Source organism: Fringilla coelebs (assembly GCF_963513975.1).
Source record: "Fringilla coelebs genome assembly, chromosome: 1".
NCBI classification, from domain to species: Eukaryota; Metazoa; Chordata; class Aves; order Passeriformes; family Fringillidae; genus Fringilla; species Fringilla coelebs.
The window spans coordinates 134,174,507-134,194,575 of NC_140028.1; positions in this window are offsets into that span (position 1 = coordinate 134,174,507).

Sequence of the window (20,069 nt, forward strand, 5' to 3'; positions counted from 1 at the left end):
TTACTCCTTTAAGCTCTGACTTACATGTCATCATGACCACTTTTAGTATCACTCAAAATAAGCCTCTATCTGAAAAAAACCTCCTCTTGATTTTTCCTCTGTATGTGGTTCTGGATTAATGAAACTGTTTGAAAGTAGATTTTCCTGTTATTGACTAGATTCTCTCCACATGAATTAGCAAACTAAATGCTGAATCTCAGAAACTTTTTGCTTAGACATTTTGGTCAAACAAAATTCTGGTCTCTTCAATGAAAAACTTGTCCCAGATATTTTTAAAGCAGTGAAAGGACTTTAAAAGACAGACCTCAAGACATTACTCTTAATTACATCCATTTAACTAAGCAGATAATTTTACCCAATCAATTAATTAATATAGATGCCTGTTGTTCCTGTGGTCTCCAAGAATATGATGTTTAGGGATATTAATTAAACTCTTCCCATGCATTTTGCATTATTTCTTTTGGTGTAGCTCGTACTCGAAAAACAAAACGACTATTTTGTTAATTGCTAATGTTAGCTCAAAAGAAATTTGGTTTATTGTCTGCTTGGGTGGCACAATATTTCCTCAGACATCTAGAAGCTGTTAGTAAGAAATATTACTTGTTCCTGTCTAGCTTTTTTTGGACTGCTGGTTTTATTACTAGACTTTTTTTTTTCAGTTTCAATAAGAGTTGTTAAATTTTTTTTTGAGAAATAGGAAAACATACTGTAATCTGAGGGTAAGATTTGACTGAATATCATCAATGTTGTCTTTTATTAAAGTTTTTCACCTTAAAAAATTCAAGCTCTGACTTGACTATGAGTACGTCAGGATTTCACCACTGTTTTAGTGGCAAGCTGAAGCTTTCCAAAAGAACATGGGATGCCTTTCCTGGATATGTGGGCATTTTCACAATGACCTGTTTCCAGAAGGAATCCTTTTCCTGGAGAGATGAGTCTGGCAGTCCAGGTTTACAAACAGAGTGTGATCAAAAAAACTAACTCTGCAAAACACAAACTCTGTGTAGCTGTGCTGTCAATGGATGGAATTACTTCCAGCTGGGACCTGACCCCTCCACAGCCCCTCTCCAGAATGGGCTGTGAGCAGGATGAGGGCAGGGCAGGGGATGCTTGAAGGAGTGCAGGTGCCATTATTCCTGCTTGGAAAGCAGGCAGTGGCACCTTGCTGAGACTTGCACTCTCCAAAAAACAGCAGGACCTTGTGCCAGCCTCTGCCGTGTCAGTGCTGAGCACGAGCCAAGGATCATCAGCAGTCCCACGAGGTCATCCCTGTGGAGTGAGCACAGCCATGCACACACAGCAGCCATGCACACACAGCTTGCACACCCTCACGCTCACCCACTCCTTCCACTTGCTGCCAACCATGTATTTTGAGTTTTGAGTGCTTTCCCAGAGCAAAAGCACTCTGTTACCACAGAAGATGACACAAGTTGTCTCACTCTGTATCTCTGCAGCACGCTTTGCATCCTGAGGTGAGGACCTGACAGATCTCCTCCCAGAATGCTGTCCTCCTCACCTGAAATGAGGGTGACCATGTCAGTGAAAGGTGACAAGTGCTCAGAGGTTATCTTGGCCTGCGGATTTCTGCCTAGAGGGAGCCAGACATGATAAGTAAGCTGGGAAGTTTGCAACTGAGTGATCGCAATTTTTTATATAAGATCAGATACCAAAAATTTTCCTAAGGATGTAAATTTTCTGATCTAGAGGTATCATTGGAAATTGTAGATGTAGCAAGCAGTTTCAGGTCATGCCTTTGTCTCAAAGATACAGTTAAATCAGGGATGCTAGATTCCCACAACCAGCAAGATGTGGATTTTTAGACATATGCTGCTATTTTACGAGCAACAGACTGGGCATAAGACACCCTTGCCCATTTATGTTATGTCATTTTTCATCAGCATCATCCTCAGGAATCCAGTTCACCAATATATAGATTTAGGTACACATTTCCCTGGAAATGCTTTCTTGCCTGGAGCTGATGTGAAAAAGCTCTGGACCACAGTAAGCTGTTCCCTAACTTGCTAGGTGCCTTAGCAGTGAGGAGAGGCAAAGCATTCCTGCAGGATGCTGAGGTACCTGTGATGAGCGTCATGAGCAATAAAGAACGTGCAAACACAGATGCACAAAGCAAAGCCAAACAGGAAATCGTGAGCAAGACAGTAATGAAATCAGATGAACCCTTCACTGCAGAAGCAATGAAGTGCTGTGTGGAGGCTAGTCTTGCTGTCATCTATTCTAATGGTTTAGAACAGTCACCTTGTACTTTGGGAACTAAATGATGTATGGAGCTTTTATTTCCCTAGCCCATGTCTTCTCTCCAAACACTGCTTATTGCAGACTGGAAATCTGTCAGCTTTCCACTTCTAAGATAATGTATAAACAACCCAAGGTTTATAGACACAGTTGTTTTAGTAAAAGTTCTGTCAGCTCTCTCTACATTGAATAATGATGCATTGGCTTAGAGAAACTCTGAGCTCTGTGGTTTTGTTCCTTCTTTCTCCCTGCAGTGGATATTAATAGTTGAACAGCATGCAGAGAGCTCAGCTGAAGTACTGCAAATGATGTCAATTGTTACATGTGATAATGGGAAAAGAATGAGTAAAACCATGCTCAGAAAAGAAATATTCCTCATCTTATCTACTAAGACTCAAAGATTTTAACAAAAATTGTTGTGGAATGATCCTGAGTATTAAATAGAGGGCAGTACATTTCATCTGGATATAGGAGAAGTTGCCTTTCATTTTCCATGAAGCTATAATCATAGTCAGCAGCCCAAAATATGAATAAAAAGCAAAACTTTTTTATTAGGTTTCAATATATGAATGCCTACCTGGATTGATAGTATTAGTGTTTCTCTTGTTGACTGCATGTAGCATGCCATTCTGTTGTGCTGTATATTATTAGTAAAATAATTTAAAGTATTTTGAAATTAATTTTCCATATTTAATTAATTTAATCTTTGATATTTGCACAAAAGCCACTGCTAAAGTTTCAAATATTTTAAGCAAACATTTAGTAATGGCATGTAAATACTAAAAAACCCATAGGTAAAAATCCCATATACAAGCATATTTTTACAGTTATTACTAAAAAATTTTTTTTAAAAAATGAGTGATATTTAATTATACTACCAAGCATCTTCCTTCATTAATCATCCCACTGACCACAATGGCTGAAAGAAGGCAAAGGTTTAGATCTCTTCTGCTGATATTAAATTGGGATTTGCAAGCCATAAAGAGTTATCAGTTACTGAAGTGACCAAAAACAGGGTGCTTCAGCTGAACAGCACCTCCTAGGGTGGCAGAGGGATGCACACCTGGAGAGAAAGAGGAGAGATTAATACCCAGTCACCTTATTGAAACTTGTGCATACCCAGATCAGCTCAGACCCTGTGCTGTTTGCTGCTTTCTTCCTTTTGAACAGATACATCACCAATGGTAACCTGCAAGATGCCCTCCCCTCTGCCTCTGCACAGCAGCCAGTCTTGTTGAAGTCCACCACCGCCAACAAAAACTCCAATCTAATGAAAAAAATAAAAAAAGAAAAGAAAAAACCCCCCAAGGCTCAGCTAATTCTGTGCAGCATCTGAAAGGAAAGATTTCTGAAAAAAAATAGTTACCACAGTGATTAGCCAAAGGGCTGGATAGATTTGAAATGAGAATTATTGGATGACATTTGCATGGCTTTCTTGAAAATAAAGAACGGATTAAGCATCTGTATCAGAGAAGCATTACAGCCTAAGCAAATACCATGAAAAACTGCTCATAAATATAAGTGCTGTTATAACAGTTGCTCTTTTTCTTTTAAGTGGTTATGTAATGCAATACACAACTTTATTCAGGATGAAAGTTTTTGTCATGCTCATATATGACTTAAACAGAGACACAATCCCTTTCAGGAAAACCTTGCCAGCAACCATAGAAGTTCCCTGCATTGAAGCACATGGTTTTGCACTAAAAGGGAAAGCAGAGATCCAGCTTACAAAGAGAATTTTCTGATCTAATGACTGTCCAAGGAGAAAGCGATGAGGGAGCATGTTGCTCTGGAAATGAGCACATCCTCACAATGACTGCCAGTTGGTGAATTGCTCACAGGAAGCTTTAACATGGGAGCAGCTGACATCAGTGTGGGCAAAGGCAAGAGGCTGGGCTTCAGGAGGAGGGGCACACGCCACCAGGTCACCTCAAGGGTACAGCACAGCAGAGGCCATTTAGCCATCTCTGCTCTTGTCACAACAGAGACTGAAACCCAGCAGGTATAAAATGTGATCTTCTCATGCTCCACCATTTCTAGCAGGGGTGATGGTGGTGGTGGTGGTGGTTTGACTGCTGGCAATGAAGCACTCCTCACTTCATCACTGGCCTCAGGAACCCATGATAAATGGCTCTGCAGAGTCCAGCTCCCATTCATATCAGTCAGGATTTACCTTAGCAAGATTTGGATCCCTGCTGCATTTTCAATATCAACCTTATTGGCATAGCAGTGGAAAAAGAGCATAGGAAGCAGAGCAACCATACACAGAGCAAACACAAGAAAATGAGCTTGAGAGAGACTGAGGTGAATTTCCCACCTATTTGCAGTTTCTATTCTCTTTTTTTCCAGTGATAACTGAAATGTTCAGTTTGATAAAATCTCCAGCATGAAAGTTCCCACACCCTTAGGATTCTTAATAGAGCTGAGTAACAAAAGCAAAGAAAAAATTGTAAGTCGTTCTTGTACCTGAAGTGCTTTAAAACCTCAGGAAAATGATTAAAAATGCGCACATACAAGAAACCATGGTAATTAATTTTAAAATCTGTATTCTTAAGTGAGCTCCTAGAATCAAGTCAGTGCAACCTCAACCTGGTAATGTCACAGATACCCTGTATGTACCCAGCTAGAGCATGTCCATCTGATTTGGGCAAAGGAAGCTTCTACCTCCTCACCTGTTACCATGGAGCTGCAGTAACCAAGTCCTTTACAGCTCTAAGTTTTCTACTGCAAAGCCGGAGATTTCCAGTACTCAAATTTTTCTTCTGTGCTTTTATGGGGAAAATACTGTAAACTGCAAAACACAACCTTATATCTGGAGTGCTAGCAAGAGCTCCCAGGATTCAGGAGCATGAACAAGCTTGGCTAGGTGAGCAAGTCAAAGAGTATGGGCAGGTAAATGAACACCAGAGAAATATGGGTGGAAACACCAGGAAAGAGCAGAGTCTGATTCCCTAAGAGGCTCAAAATCCAAGTGTAATTTGAACAGCAAAACCAGGCATTCTTCATATTCATACTTGCAGATGTGCCAGAAAGTAATGAGGTGTCTGTACAGGACAGCCCTGGGAGGAACCCTGAAGTGCTGGCTACAGACACAGCCAGACTTTCAAGCCCCATTGGCAATGCATTCTGTTGTTAGTAACCCAAGCAGTGCTGCTTCCCAGCATTGCAATCAAAGGGCTAGTCTTTTAGCTCAACATAAAAAAATTCAAAAAAGAGAGAGCTAGTCTTTCATTATAAGATTTCCCTAGTTTTGAGCAGCAAAAAGTCACTTTATTTCTTCTTCTCTTAAATAAAACTCAAACTCAACATTGCCAATTTAATTATGTCAAAATGGTAGATGAGCCCAAGATAGGCTAGTTAATACTTGAATGAAGATCCATATTGCAGCACTGGGTATTGCAGAAGTTGTTTCCAAACTGTGGGCAGTAATCAGAGTACTAAAAATAAATGGAGAGATGGACTTCTAATGCTCTAGGACTGCTGCAGTGATGGCAAATGGGAATTAAAAAAAGTAATCCTCTTTCTTATTTCTATGGAACTGGAAGTGAGATAATGCATCTGGGCTGTAGATTAATAAGAAATAGGGCAAAAAAAAAAAAAGCTGGATTCATTTTGGAACTTGTAGACAGCTAAATAAATTTCTAAATTAGTTTGTTTACCATAAAATGGATTCTCTCACTTTAGTGAAATGGAGCACAGGGGAAGAAATTTATCTGGGAGGAATTCAGTGTAAGCTCTTGAGCTCAGTAAAAGCTTCTGGAAAAAAAAACAGTAGAAACTAACTTCTAAATCTACTAATTTAAAATATATTAATATATATATGTATACTTTGTTCCCCAAAAAGTTCAGAGCATACCAGGCCAAACTCATATTGGTAACTGGCCCACACCTTGCATTAATATGAATATGTTAAATTGATTATGCTGACTACTTTAATGAGATGATCCAGACAGCCAAGGCTCTGAACCAGTAGCTCAACAAAAAAAAGGAATAAAAAATTCTCTTAAAAATTATTTACCCTGAACTAATATAGAGTAATAATACAAATTTTCTGGTAGTAGTACCATATATTTTGCATGGTAATTAAAAAAATTGTTTATCATACATCAAACTAATTGTATTTTTGATGAAGTATTACCCCAGGAAATTCATTGCTGGACCTTGAAGGTCTATATGGTGGTTTTGCTCCACACACATCAGCTCCAGTAATGCAGGTCACATAAGGCTGAAGGCTGATGTCAGAGGTCTGGGCAGGAGTGTTGTTTTCCTTTTAAGTCTTGAGTAATACCTGTGCATTTTGATTGCCCTCAATGGATTTGCTCACAGCTAGCACTCCTCCAGGAGCTGGGCTGCAGGAAACAATCTGCTGATGAGGTGTGAGCAGGGCTACATTCCAGCTTGCTCACTTTTATTGCCTTGACAAATTGTGCTGCCTGGAGCAAAGTGATAATTACAAACCCATCCTACTTAACCATATCTATTATTACATAGATGAGCTGAACATGGAAACAAAGCCACTGAATAAGGAGGGGTCATTTTTATACAAGACCTTATTATGACCTAGCCCTACTTATAACAATAAAAGAGACAGGAAAAGCATTTTACACTATTAATAAGATTTTCTGACAAGCGGAAGTAACTGCTATATATTGATGATCTGATTCATGAGATGGACCACTAGGGTCTACAAAGTCTAACAAATGTGTGGAACTATAACTTCTCCTTTTTTATCTGTTCACTTTTATTATAAGAGAACAGTTCAGGCTGAGCATTTCATTATGATTCTGTATTGCAATTCCCAGGTACTAAAGCCTAAAAATCTTTGTATATATTGTTTAGGTACATTATATATAAAGCTACAGCCCTCCAAAAAAGGCAGTCTTGATTGTTACAGTAATGGAATTCAGGAAAGCATTAAGTTGGGGATTTTTTCCAGTTCACTAAATCTCAATAACAAAACAATATTCTGTATAACAGAGCAGTGGTTTTTACCTGTTATCTTACACAGTTTTTAGTATGTCTGCTTTATTTTTCTGCTTTCCTTCATGCTGTTTTCAGAGTTCTATATAAACATCAGGGAAATGTAAAATAGTGTATCATTCTTAACCTTCAATTTCAGAGGAAGATGAAGATTTCATGTCATGGCCACTATAAAATGATGATTCATTGAAATTCAATCATATGTATGTTGTAATACTGATTTCTTTTATAGCTTTCTTCAGGCATCTGCTAGAAGATTTATAGCGTGTGCTATACTATTTTCCAGTCCTTCAATGTTCTAATGCTAAAAACTTTCTGACCTTTAAAAAGCCAAATTTGAGGGGTTTATCAACACTTTGTCATTTCAGCTCATCATTGTTCCCATACTCATCACTATTCTTCTTCTGGAAATACCTACATGAGTGTGAAAATCGTAGTCAAGGTTATTTTACTTCTGAATGTCCTTCACACACACATTTATAACTCTTCTAGAACGTCAGGGAATTTTCTTCTCACTATAGTGTTGCTCCTTTCTTCTCCCTCAGGTGTTTCACACATTCATATATCTTGATGTAGGCTGAGAAGTCTGGAGGTGCAGCCTGTCCCTTATTGTACGGAAAGCAAAACCAGAATGTGCAGATAACAATCTGAAATGTGCACACACCTCTCTCATGGAGCCTTGCTTGTAGCCTGCCCTGATTATACACTGCTATTGCACTCCAATTAATGTGATTGCTGATAGCACAGGTACAGCTTGGAAAAAATGTCTGTTGCAGCCAAATGCTTGGTGATTTAACGTGAAGTTAAGAAGCTTGCGCATCTCAGAAGAAGAAAACAGCACAAATCAAATCAGTGTGATGTTCAGGCTAGCCATTCCTCATCTTTAGTATCCCCTGAGCAACAATCTACAGTAGACAGACAGATGTAGGCAACATCATATCATATTCTCCCTAACAAAATGTTCCATAACAAGGGCAGCTCCCTACAGCTGAATCACAGGGGCAGATCTCATCGAGCTATAGATTACATATTACCTGAGATGTCTGATAAGGACCAGTGATTTAAACATAAATAAACCACATCCTGTCAGTTTTAGTTACACTTAAGGGCAGCTGCTTTCCTCAGGCTATTTCACTTGATAAGTAGACCCATTAAAATCAAACATATATATGCACACACACAAGAACTCCTTCCTAGTTATTCTCTGATCTGCCTGATGATATTTGTTTAGCCAATTGATTTCTTTAAAATTGTAAGTATCACTCATGTTAACTTACATGACTGTTTTAACATCCATTTATAGTTTATTATTTACACACTAAGATATAACAAAGCTGGCATCTTTAGTGAGGTTGCATGGTGTTTAAGCAGCTGTCCTGCAGTCACTTGAAACTTGATAAACATAAGAAAATTTTGGCTTTTGTAGCTTTGAAGGTGTGTTTTGGGGGCAACAGGGAAGCTCCCATACCTCCTTAGAGGATGGAGCTCCCTAGCTCCATAAGCTCTGTGTGAGTGATTTTGCAGCAGCCTTATGGGCATTTTATTACCACAGCAATTTTTTCACTTCGCTCAACCTGCTGACTGCAGCATCCTGGCAGAAACAGACCCAGGTAGCTCAAGGCATCGAAGTCATTCAAGAGCAGGAACACTTCTGTGTGCTATGGAGCAGAGCAGCTCTCGCCCTCATCCTCTGAGACAGAACAAAGCTGCAGCCAATTACAAGGGCCCCTCTACTCCTGTGCACTTGTCCATGGCATCTCCAATGGCCAGAGAGGGGATGAGAAGGACTCCAGGTCACACATGGTGGGGAAAGGCCTGCCCTGCACTGCAGCCAAAACCCTCTGTCACCCAAGAATCCTTGGACCACAGAGTCACACAGGATATATCACACAGAGCATTGTGCAACCTCAGAGACCCAGAGTTTGGGACTCATCAGTGCCTTTTGCTTAAAAGGTTGTGGCAAAAATGGCAACTTGCTAGAAGCATAGAGCTCACCACAGGGCACAGATTTTGGTTTCTCACTTCCTGTTGTTTTCCTTCTAAGTCAGTATTTCACATCACCTTACTGCATTAGTACCCAACTACTTCTCTTAATGTTATATAAGCTTGTAAGGCAAATTCTCAGATCATAAGTCATCTGCAACTGTGTTGAATTGTTTCTGTCATCCATTAGCTTTTAAATAATTCATGTCTTTCTCTATTTAGCTACATCCTTTCTCCACTTCATACAGCATCATTTTCACCTTTTTTGTCTGACTTAGAATAATATAATGCAGGACATTTAAAATAATTTACATTGATTTATTTTCTGCAGCAATATATTCTTTCTGCTTCAACAGGCAGCAGAAGTGCTCCTTTTGTTATTAATGCAGAACTTGCCATTGGCACTGTTATGAGCCACTGAAGGAAAAGCTTTTTTTGTCCTTGTTCTTTTTTACTCCTTGCCCTCAACAGTTATATTAAACACTGCAGATAAATATCAGTTCAGTGCCTACATGTTTCTGAATAACCAGAGTGAAAGAGGACAAAAAGACATATTTATCAGCTTCTTTTTGCAGAAGGCAAAAAGGGAATTGCCTTTGTTTTAGGAAGAATAAGGATTGTCTCAAAGGTTATCTTTTCCTTTTGTCACAGCTGATAGCATGATGAACATGGTGGTTCCTACCCTGGAGAGTCACATATAGCTGATAAACACAGTCAGATGACAAGAAAAAGTACATTTAGTGGCCATTACAGGTCTGGGAGTTTTCCATGCATTTCCCTGATTACCCACCTGTTTCCTCATCTGTGATCCTGTGAACATCACCATGCCCTGACCCCCAAGGGGTTTCTAGGACAAAGAAATGCTGTCCTTGACATGCTGTGGATGTGACAGCAACTTAACTCTAGGGGCTTTCTTCAGGAAAGGGGGTTAAACAGCCCCTGTGAAACATCCCAGCTGGTCCATAGCACCTTCCTGTGTAGATGGGGGCTCAGCACCTGGATCCCTAAGAGTTGTGAAAGCAAGGATTAAAGCTCCCACTCAGGAAGCTGAGAAGAGAAGCCTGTCTGGAAGACTCCACTTTGGCAGTACTCCCAATACAGCTCTGGGCAGTCATCACAGACCAAAAAGAAACTTCAGAGAGTTAAACCCTCTCATCTTCCTGATGACCAAAAAAACCTTTGACCTTTATATTCTTACCCCAGCACATAACTTTGCTAAGTACTGTTTCTTCTTGCCGGCTCTGTCCAGTAACAAATTTGCCAATGCATTCCAACTGATATCAAAGGGAAAAATTCTTTTGTCTGAAAACAAGCCATTAAAATGCAGTAGATCTGTAATTTCTTATGGCAAAATTCTCTTTAATGGCTAGAAGTCTTAAAGGTGACCTGCAAAGCAAAAGATCCATTTTCCATTCTTTAATGCTTGTTTATAAAGACCATTCAAGATTTTATTTTCCGAAGTAACAGGATGATTTTTTTATGCATTGTCTTCCTTTTGGATCAGAAATGCTAGACAGTCACTCTGTTCTCTGGGCTGCAGTAAACCTTGGCATCTTTGAAGTCTGAACAAAGCCTTCCCAGCTGCACTGTTTACTTGCTGGCTGGCTCACCTAGGGACATGCCTGTATATCAATGCATCAGTTCTTTAGTTAGTAATATCAATCACAATTCCTTTCAGGCAGAATTTGGATAAGAACCCAGACCTACCACACGGGTAAGAGAGATGAGAAGGACTGCAGGTCCTTGTTAAAGTTGTAGAGAAGGTGTTGAACCCCCATTAAAGTCAAGCTCATTAAAGCCCCAGCTGACTGAATGAAACTTTACTGAAATGGGTCCAGGAGCTGCTTTTAAGAGTCAATGTTGTCAACTCTGCCCAAATTCTTCAATGTTCAAAAAGGTGTTATTTTTTGGTTGTGCCTTGGGTACAATAATCAAAACTAACTAATGATTAGCTATTATTTTCCTGTGTTAGTGGGATTCAGACGCTCTATCTTCTGCTGATTTCAAAACATGTACCCCTGTTAAATATATTAATAATATATTAAAATAAATATTCATAAACAGATTGAAAATTATGAACATGTTTATGATCTCAGTGTCTTCTTAGTAAATAAGAATATACAAATATGAGACTTGGCATCAAATAAATCCAGTCATCCTAACTAGAAAGAGGTTTTTGTATCTTAGTGATTCATCTTCTATTAGAAATAGAGAAATCACAATCATATAGAAAAAGAGGGAGCAGTTTATGAAGACAAATCTCCCTAAACTGGGTGCTTCATAATAGCACTAAATACAACAAAAATTGTGAGCTGCATGTTTTCTCCAACACATTTGAATTCTCTGTGTACACAACAAATTTGAAGTCAACAATTAGATAACTTAAAGTTTTGGCAGCAAGGAAAAGGAAGTGTGCCTCCCAGGATTTTTACAGACAGTATAGCACACAGGTCTCAGCAGCAAGCTCACAGGTGAAAGAGGTCCTCAAGGTCATTGCTTCAGTGAGATAAAGCACTGTTCCTTCTGGTGCTGCAAATGTAATCGCATAAAAGGTCATACTAAATGTTTCATCCATTTTCTTGATTTTTCAAATGACTAAAGAATGAACTTCAGCATTTTACAATATTGCAAAAACACGAAGGTGATTTAAATTGCCTTTTTTTCCCTGATAATGAAGAAAGGTTGGGACCTGTATACCCTAAAGTACTAAATCAGATTATTTTAAAACAGAAGAAAAAGTTCATTTGTGAGAGAATACCCAGCTGCTGCCCTGGAATTAAAAGATTCCACTTTCTTAAGCGGTTATTTAATGTTGGAGCTGTCAAAAGTTCATCATGTGCTTTGAAGCCAGTTTCAGCATCCAAATCAATCCCACCATTCAAACTACAAACTCCTGTGTCCTCTTGAGATTAAGAAATCAGAGAAGTGCCTATGCTACTTGAGAGACAGAAGACACCCTTTGGAGAGGTGCTAACACTAATCCAACTCCCTCCTAGGTGGACAATCTTTTTATATTTCTTAATCTCAACCTGTAAATTTTCCAAGCCTAGTAACAGGTTGCAATTCAAAGGCTGAGCTGCAAAAATTATATGATTTTCACCATAACATTTATGGAGCATGGAGAGTGTTATTGTTCTTGGGAGAGCTACTTTTCTTAACAAAAACAGATCTATTTCATGGAGAGAGAAAACTGACAAACACTGCCAGCAATATATATAGATATGTTATATCCTTTGCTGGATTTCCTTCATGAGCACATATGCCCAAATTAATGCAGTATTGAGAAACAATTCACCAAGGAAATGGAAACACATCTGTTCCTTTGCATGGAATAACAGTGAGCTTCCTGTGTTGATTGTGTAGAATCAGAATTATGTTAATTTCAAAAACCGCCTAATTTCATATATATTCCTAATAATTTAAGAATGTATTCCTGTAGATTTTCAAAACCTTTCACATAAAATAAATCCTTAAGTTTATAATTCCCAATGAGCATGTATCTTCCTTTCCTTCATCGTGCTTATACAACTGGTATTTTATTAACCTAAATGTATTTTCTCATTTTATTCTAAGAAGAAAAACATCCATTTAGAAAAGCAAGTGTCAACACAAGGATTAAACTCTTTTCTCTACATGAAATTCTTCAGGATTTCAGCTCTGTTATGGTTGTTTCTTATCAGGATGTTTACACATCTGATAATTTTCATACTCTCAAGTAAAACCAGCAATAGCTGGAAAGTCAACACTGGCAGTTTACTGGACATAAACCTTTTGGTTTTATTATTTAGCAATACATTAAAGCAGTGGATCTGAAAATTTACGAACCCTACATTAATCAAACAATGTAATTCCAAACATTTTTTAATTCTTTCATTTTTTATAAAAACAAACTGAAAGAGAGAACAAACTTGCCTGTATCAGTATCTCTATATGTCATCTAAAGAACATTGGTAAATAGTGCAAAATTTAAAAAAATATTTGTAATAATTTAGCAAACAGATTTAACACGGTGATATCCTACTTGACAATATCCATCTTTCCAAATATAGAAAATGCTAAATAAAATCTTTGGAAAAAAAGAAAAAAAAAAAAAAAGCAGAGAGAAGTAGCCAGCAAACCCAAGCTACTACGAAACCATGACTGGCAGTGTGTTTTCAGGTTTTAGACAATTGCAGCTCCCTGGATTGTATAAGGCTCAGTCTTTAATCGCTTTCTATTGTAATAGAAATTTATATCCCCTTTTTCTGCTTCTCTCACCTCAGGTACTGTCTATTGGTTGTAGAACAGAATCAGCTAAGAATCCAAGGTAAGGGTGGAGGAATGGAAGTCTCCCCCTCTTAGTACATTTACCCACTTTGTAAAGAGGGAAAAAAAAGTATTCCTTCCTCAACATTTATCAACACTAAGGTTTGTTTATTTGGCTGTCATTTGAATTAGTTCAAACTATTTAGAAAGCATTTGTTGTCAGTAAGTACACTTATTTAGCTTTTAAGCTGGTGAATTGATTCTTCTCAGTTTCATCAGCTCCACATTTTCTTCCTGTCCTTCTCCTGTCCCTGAGCATTTCACACAACTATGGCATGCCAAATTTCTGCTTTCTGATCGGGCTCATAGGCTGCCCAAGAAAGTCTGTGGGATCCAAGAAAGCATCAACACAGCAATTAAGTTGTTGTTTTATGGTCTTCAGCACAGGCTATGTTTCAGTACCAAGCAAAAAAAAAAAGTGCTGCACAGAAGGGGACATATAAAGAACAAGAACAGTAGCAGCAGATGTTTTTGTTTTAGATCACTGTCAATAAAAGGAGTCTGTTACTGACTTGTGAGATTACTTTTGTAATTTCAGTGTTTACCAAACAATGCTATAAAAATAACTTAAAATAATAAAAAATAACTTAAACCATTAATTCAATTGAACAATTTGTCTACAGACAACTACATTTATCATTGCTACACTGTACTTCTCAAATTCAATGATTAATACCTACTGCAAAATCCTTTCTTTCCATAACTGCTTCTCCAGAAGATGTGGTTGTTCCTGGTTTATATGGTCTGCTTTAGATGTATAGATGGCTGGGGTGCTGTAACTGAGGATGACAGCAATTGAGTGGTGCTTGCTGGCTCCTTTCTATATACAGGTGTCACAAGGCAAAGACATCACACCAGGCAGCAGCCATCCACTGGCTGTCAGCCTTGGCAGAGGCTGTGCACTTGGTTTACAGCCTCTCCCTGATGGAGCAGGACAGAACTGCTCAGGACAAAGTCGAGGGCAGCTGATGCATTATGAAGGTACACAAAAAGCACATCTCTTGCTTTTTTGGGCAAAAAACTACACAAACATTCCTGGAGAGAAGCAGTGATTTTCCAGTCCTAGCCAAGCCCAGGAGAGACCAGATTTCCAGGAACATGGGGGTGCACAAGACAGCAACCCCAAGTCAGCAGAGGATACACCCTGCCAAGGTAAGCTATAAACTGTTGCTTTCCATCAGCCAAGCAGCATTTTCTTCAAGAGAGGGAGAGAGTACAGAAAGATGCCAGTCAAGGCTGCATGACCAAAGTTCTTAGGAGATCCACAGTCCATGAAGCACTTCTGACTCTAATCATTCCACATTGCTGGAGAGACGCACAAGAACATTGGGCATCTTTTGTCCATTGCACTGTTGCTATTTCCTGATCCAGTGTTAGGGTCCATTACACTTAAGGATGACATCAGCTTTATGGATTATAATCATTCATGAACACAAGAATAATTTAAAATTATAGATTTAATATAAACCAATGTCACAAACCAAAGCGTTTTTTCAATAAAATCTGTTATAAATAAGATGCAATCGAACTCATAGGTCTGTAAAAGATCCTATAAAAGAAAAAGAAATCAGTTAATTTACAAGAATAACAATACAGAATATGATAGCAATAAGCTCAAAGACAGATACTAGCTTTCAGAAAAAGGTAGCCCTCTCATCAGTATGCTGTCCTGGGTCAGTAAAACAGCATGAGATTTCTCTCTGAGCTGTGTTAATTCACTGTGAACAAAAGTTTAGCCTCAACTAATATGCACATACTTCAAACAGATAGGTCAGTAGCAAGGCCAGATATTCCAGCTGGTTTTAAAAATCCAAAGTTTGTGCTATCAAGCTGCAGGGCAGATTCCCAGCAGGATGCTTCTCAGACCATAACACCATGAAAAAGAAAACTTCTAGCTTTTTTCTGTTATATTAAAGGTGAAGGCAGAAAAGATTTCTAGTCATTTTTCTCTAGTTTTCTGAGTGTCGATGAGTTCAATAAACTTTGAGAAAGAGAAGACAGGAAATACATTACAGATCAGATTTGCAGTTGGAGAAGGCAGTATTATCCTTTTCAACTAAGTGATTTTTGCTGGTTTATACCAGGATCACATCTGAGTTTGAGCAAAGGTGAAATCCCTTGAGATTCTCAATTAGAATAACCTGTGAGGCTCTTTCTTCACCACCTACTCCCATCTGGTTTTCTTTATATCACTACAAAGCTAAATTTTAGATTTTAAGTCAACCATGACTTAAAATCAGTCACTAAGGAAATGCTCTGCCCTAAGGCATTGCTCTGCTCTCTTTGCAGGTAGAGCTCCCTGCACAGTGGAAGAGGAAGGGTTATTCAAACTTTTTCACTTCTATTTGCTGAGGAGAGATGTGACACGTTCTTCAATCAAGGCAATAGAGAATATTAGGAGGAACATGGTTGTTTGTTTGAAATAAATGGGTTTAAGCCAGCCTTGAGCCCTGGGGAGAGTTCCATGTCCTGAATCAACTGATAGCTGCAAGTCCAAATTGAAGATTATTTCTATCATCAAGGACAAATGTATAATTCCTTTATATAGCTTATCATTTGAGAAGATGACACAAACATGCTGGAGCTTTCATTTAGACACTGAGGTTTATGTACAAATAACTTGAAAATTATGAATTGAACAGAAAATTTGCCTCATTTTAAATTCTAAAAAGTTGTGTTCTTTCTGCTACATGGTTCTGTGCTCTGAAATAAACATAAGAGCTGCTACATAACATGCTAAGTTTGAGAACATATTTCAGATTTTCAATTTCTTTTATTCATGATCAACTAGGCTTTGGTGTATAAAGTTTCACTTTCAGAGAAAATTTGATTCATTAAACAGCAGGCAAAGCTTTTCAATTTCCCTCTTGAGATTTGTGATAATCACAGGTAAAATATCAAAGTAACTTCTGATAACCATTTTTTTTTTCTTATAATGGATGAACTAGATTTTTGAAATTTCTCTGTTTCAGTTCAGATATAATCTTTATCAGAATGTGATATATATGTGTGTGTGTATGTGTGAGAATATATATTTTAATAAAAAAAAGAATTGAGTAAATACACTCTCTCCAGCAGTCCAGATGCTTGTGGTAAAAATCTTCTCCAGTCTGTTTAAAGGAGTTGTGGTTTTACATGGAAAATGAGCATAAATGATCATTTCCTTGAGAAAAGAATGATATTTTCAAGAGGTTTTTACAGTTATGAATAAACTATTAACTTTGGCATGGCACATATTTAGATGGCTACGACATACACATGGATTCCTACAGCCTGCTTATCATTTAGTGAGGATATACTGCTGAGCTTGGATCTGAGATCCTACTGAACAACAGACAGGAGCTAAAATTCATCTTCACATATGCAGCTCTCTGGGAAATGCAATCAAGCATTGTGTAGCCAACATGTGACTTCTTAAATAATTTAGGTAATTTTATCTGCATTGCATTGTATTTATTATTGCTATCATGTTTCTGTTGACACAAAAGACATAACCAGATATTTTGCATAAAAGTTACACATAATTCTGTCTCTTAGACTGAGTTGTGGTGTTATGAATGAGGATTCAGAAACTGCACTCTGCTTTCAAAGTTTGCTAAGGATGTGCTTCTGAGACAGTATTGGATGTGGTGAAGAAGAAAATAAAGTGAAGGAATGGGAATAATTTGCTTCTTGCTTCATGACCAAAACTATACAAAACATGTCCTAGTTTTTTTTTGTGAAAACCAGATTTCAACATAAAATAACATGCATCTTCTTCTGAAGTCATTAAGTACTGAGGGTTTTTGCAAATATTGACAGAGGCTATATTTTTTCATCTGTTCTGTGGGATTGAAAATAGCATTACTTGGAAGACATAAAGCACTCTCTAAAACCCATGATGAAAGTAAATGATGATAAACTCATTGCTGCAAAATTGACCCTTACTCCATAAGCAGCCTCACTCTTTCAAATGCTTGTTTGCAAAGTAATGTACAACTGAGCAAGAGTGATGATTTCAGAACCTCTGCTGTTCAGATTGCTCATCAGTACCAATTTGTAGAGTCACTCTCAATTTGAAAATTTAAGTGATTCATTGTCTATTTATGAAGTGTTTGTTTTCATAGCAGTCAACAGCTGAAACATCTGAACCAAATGAATTTAAATAAGTAGATTCGTTGAATGATTTAAAAAAAAAACCACAGAGAGGGAAAGGTCAATGTCTCTTACTTACATGTCTTTCATTCATTTTTTTCTCAATTATCTTGAAAGGAATATCAGATGTTTAGAATTTCTCTCCAACCTACTGAATACTAGAAAGATAAGCAAAAAAAAATGTACACACACACATGCACTGGAAATCTTTACTTTTGATCTCTATCTGCCTATATAATGATTAGATTATTAGATGATGCTGATAAAATTTAATGTATCTTGTGTGCTTTAGAACACTGGAGAAGAAACATTCACTTTATTATCAGAGGCATGCTCTGACTTGGGCGAAGGAGAGATAAAGTGACTGTGAATACCACGAAGATATTGTCCAAGAAAAAATGACAACTGTAAATTATATCTGTATGAACTGAACAGAATACATTCCAACCTACAATCTAGACAGTCATGCCTTGTGTGAGCAGCAATGTCAGTCTTCTGCTTTGACAAGCAGGCAAGTGGATAGCTAGAACAAAACACAGCCTCTAATCAATAAACTAGTCTTGACAGAGTTATATTTGAAAATTTTTGGTTCATTTTGCAGATTCAATTTGCATGATAACTATACAGATTTTAGTCACATTATTGGCCTTTCAACCACTAGTTAGCACATGGCAACATAACAGAAGAAACTACTGAGATGAGAGATTGGATGCCCATAAAACGAACGGCAGGGCAGATGTGTGGTTTTGGGTTTTTTTTAATTATCATAAGATTTTACTACATTTTGATAAATAATAATGCAAATCTTAAAGCTTAAATGTCTAAAATCAGCACAGCAGGTCTTCCTATATCAAACTATACTACAAAAACCAAAAGAACTTTAAACTGTTCTCTAACTAATATTATTAATTGTAAATGCTGTCAGACAGCCTAAGTACAATGATCTGTTCCTGGGTCTGAGATCTGACAGCCAGCACTGAGTTCCCATCACTTTTAGAGTAGGCACAATCATGGACCTGTGGTAAGCTCAAAGAGCAAATCCTGGGGAAAAAGACAAGATACAGACAAAATACCAGAGAAGCAGCCACAGAGTGTATTTCCTGGTTTGTGTGTTCCTGGAGTGTGTTTTTGTGGTTCCTGGAGGCACTGTTATGAGGAATATTATTTCAGTAGCATAGTCAGAAAGTCTGTGTGGAAAAAGTGTTGAAGGAGAGGATGACAGAGGAGGAGGTTAACCTTGAAAGTTATAGCTGGAAGGGAGTCCGAGGCCATGGATGGAATGGTTGTACTGAAATGAGACAAGAGATTAAGAGAGATTTTAAAGCAGCTGATGAGCTAAAATTCTGATATGTTCAACCTTCTTCAAACTTTCCTTACTGAAATTAACTGTGTCAAGATGAATTACTTAGATTTTATTTATTGTCTTTCTCAACATCATCATCTTATGGTTTGGACTTGCTTCTCCCTTCATCCTGCTACCAGAGATGGAAACTTATCCCAGCGTTGGTTCTTGTCTGTGTCCATTGTTATTCAAAGAGAGCAACTGGCAGTTTCAGTCATTCTTAAAAATGCCTATTGCAAAACCACATTCTTCCTTCCAGATTATGTTTTAGTTTATGTGCCAGAAATTGAATGGGAAAGGGCACACAGAGATCAGGGAAAAGTGAGCTCACTGTTGATATTTTTAGGGCATTTTCCCCTTCTGTCTCAGAGTACATGTACCTCTTAACACCTGCCTAGGGTTACATAAGAAGCTGTCAATGAAAATCCAAGCTTGGAAATGAGAACATTAAAAAAAATGCAGCAGACTTCTAAGACCCCAGATATATTGTCTGAATACTTGCATGGGAAAATTATCTTGCTCTTTGAACTCTACTATACAAACTTAAGTATAGCTGTTTGATCTTTCCTCCTTTTCCCTTCACAGCCCTTCTGGTGCAGACTAGAGTTCACATATTGAAGAAATATATTGATTATTAATGCTAAACATAGCTTATTTAACGAATAAATGCAGACTACATTTTCCAACTCAAATAGGCAAGAAAATTTCAGTCAAATGTTATAGATACTTAGTTTAATTCCAACCTTCTCCCCGATGCAATGACAATTTAAAACACTTATGGTGGTATATTAGTGACCCATCTTAAGGATAAATCCAGACAAAGGATTGAGAAAACTATTTAAAATGCAACACAAAGAACTTCCAGCAGCCTGACTGCACTGAATTTTCTTCTGTTTTTCAGGATGTCCATAGTAACTATACTACAGAAAATAGGTGATGCATCATCCTCTTCCTGTAAAAAAAAAATCAATTAGGCCCATTGCTGAGTTAATGGGAAGAACTACTATTTGGGTCTGTTACCAGAAGGAATTACAAGGTTATGCTGCTAAGTTTCTCTCTGAAGTCACAGACC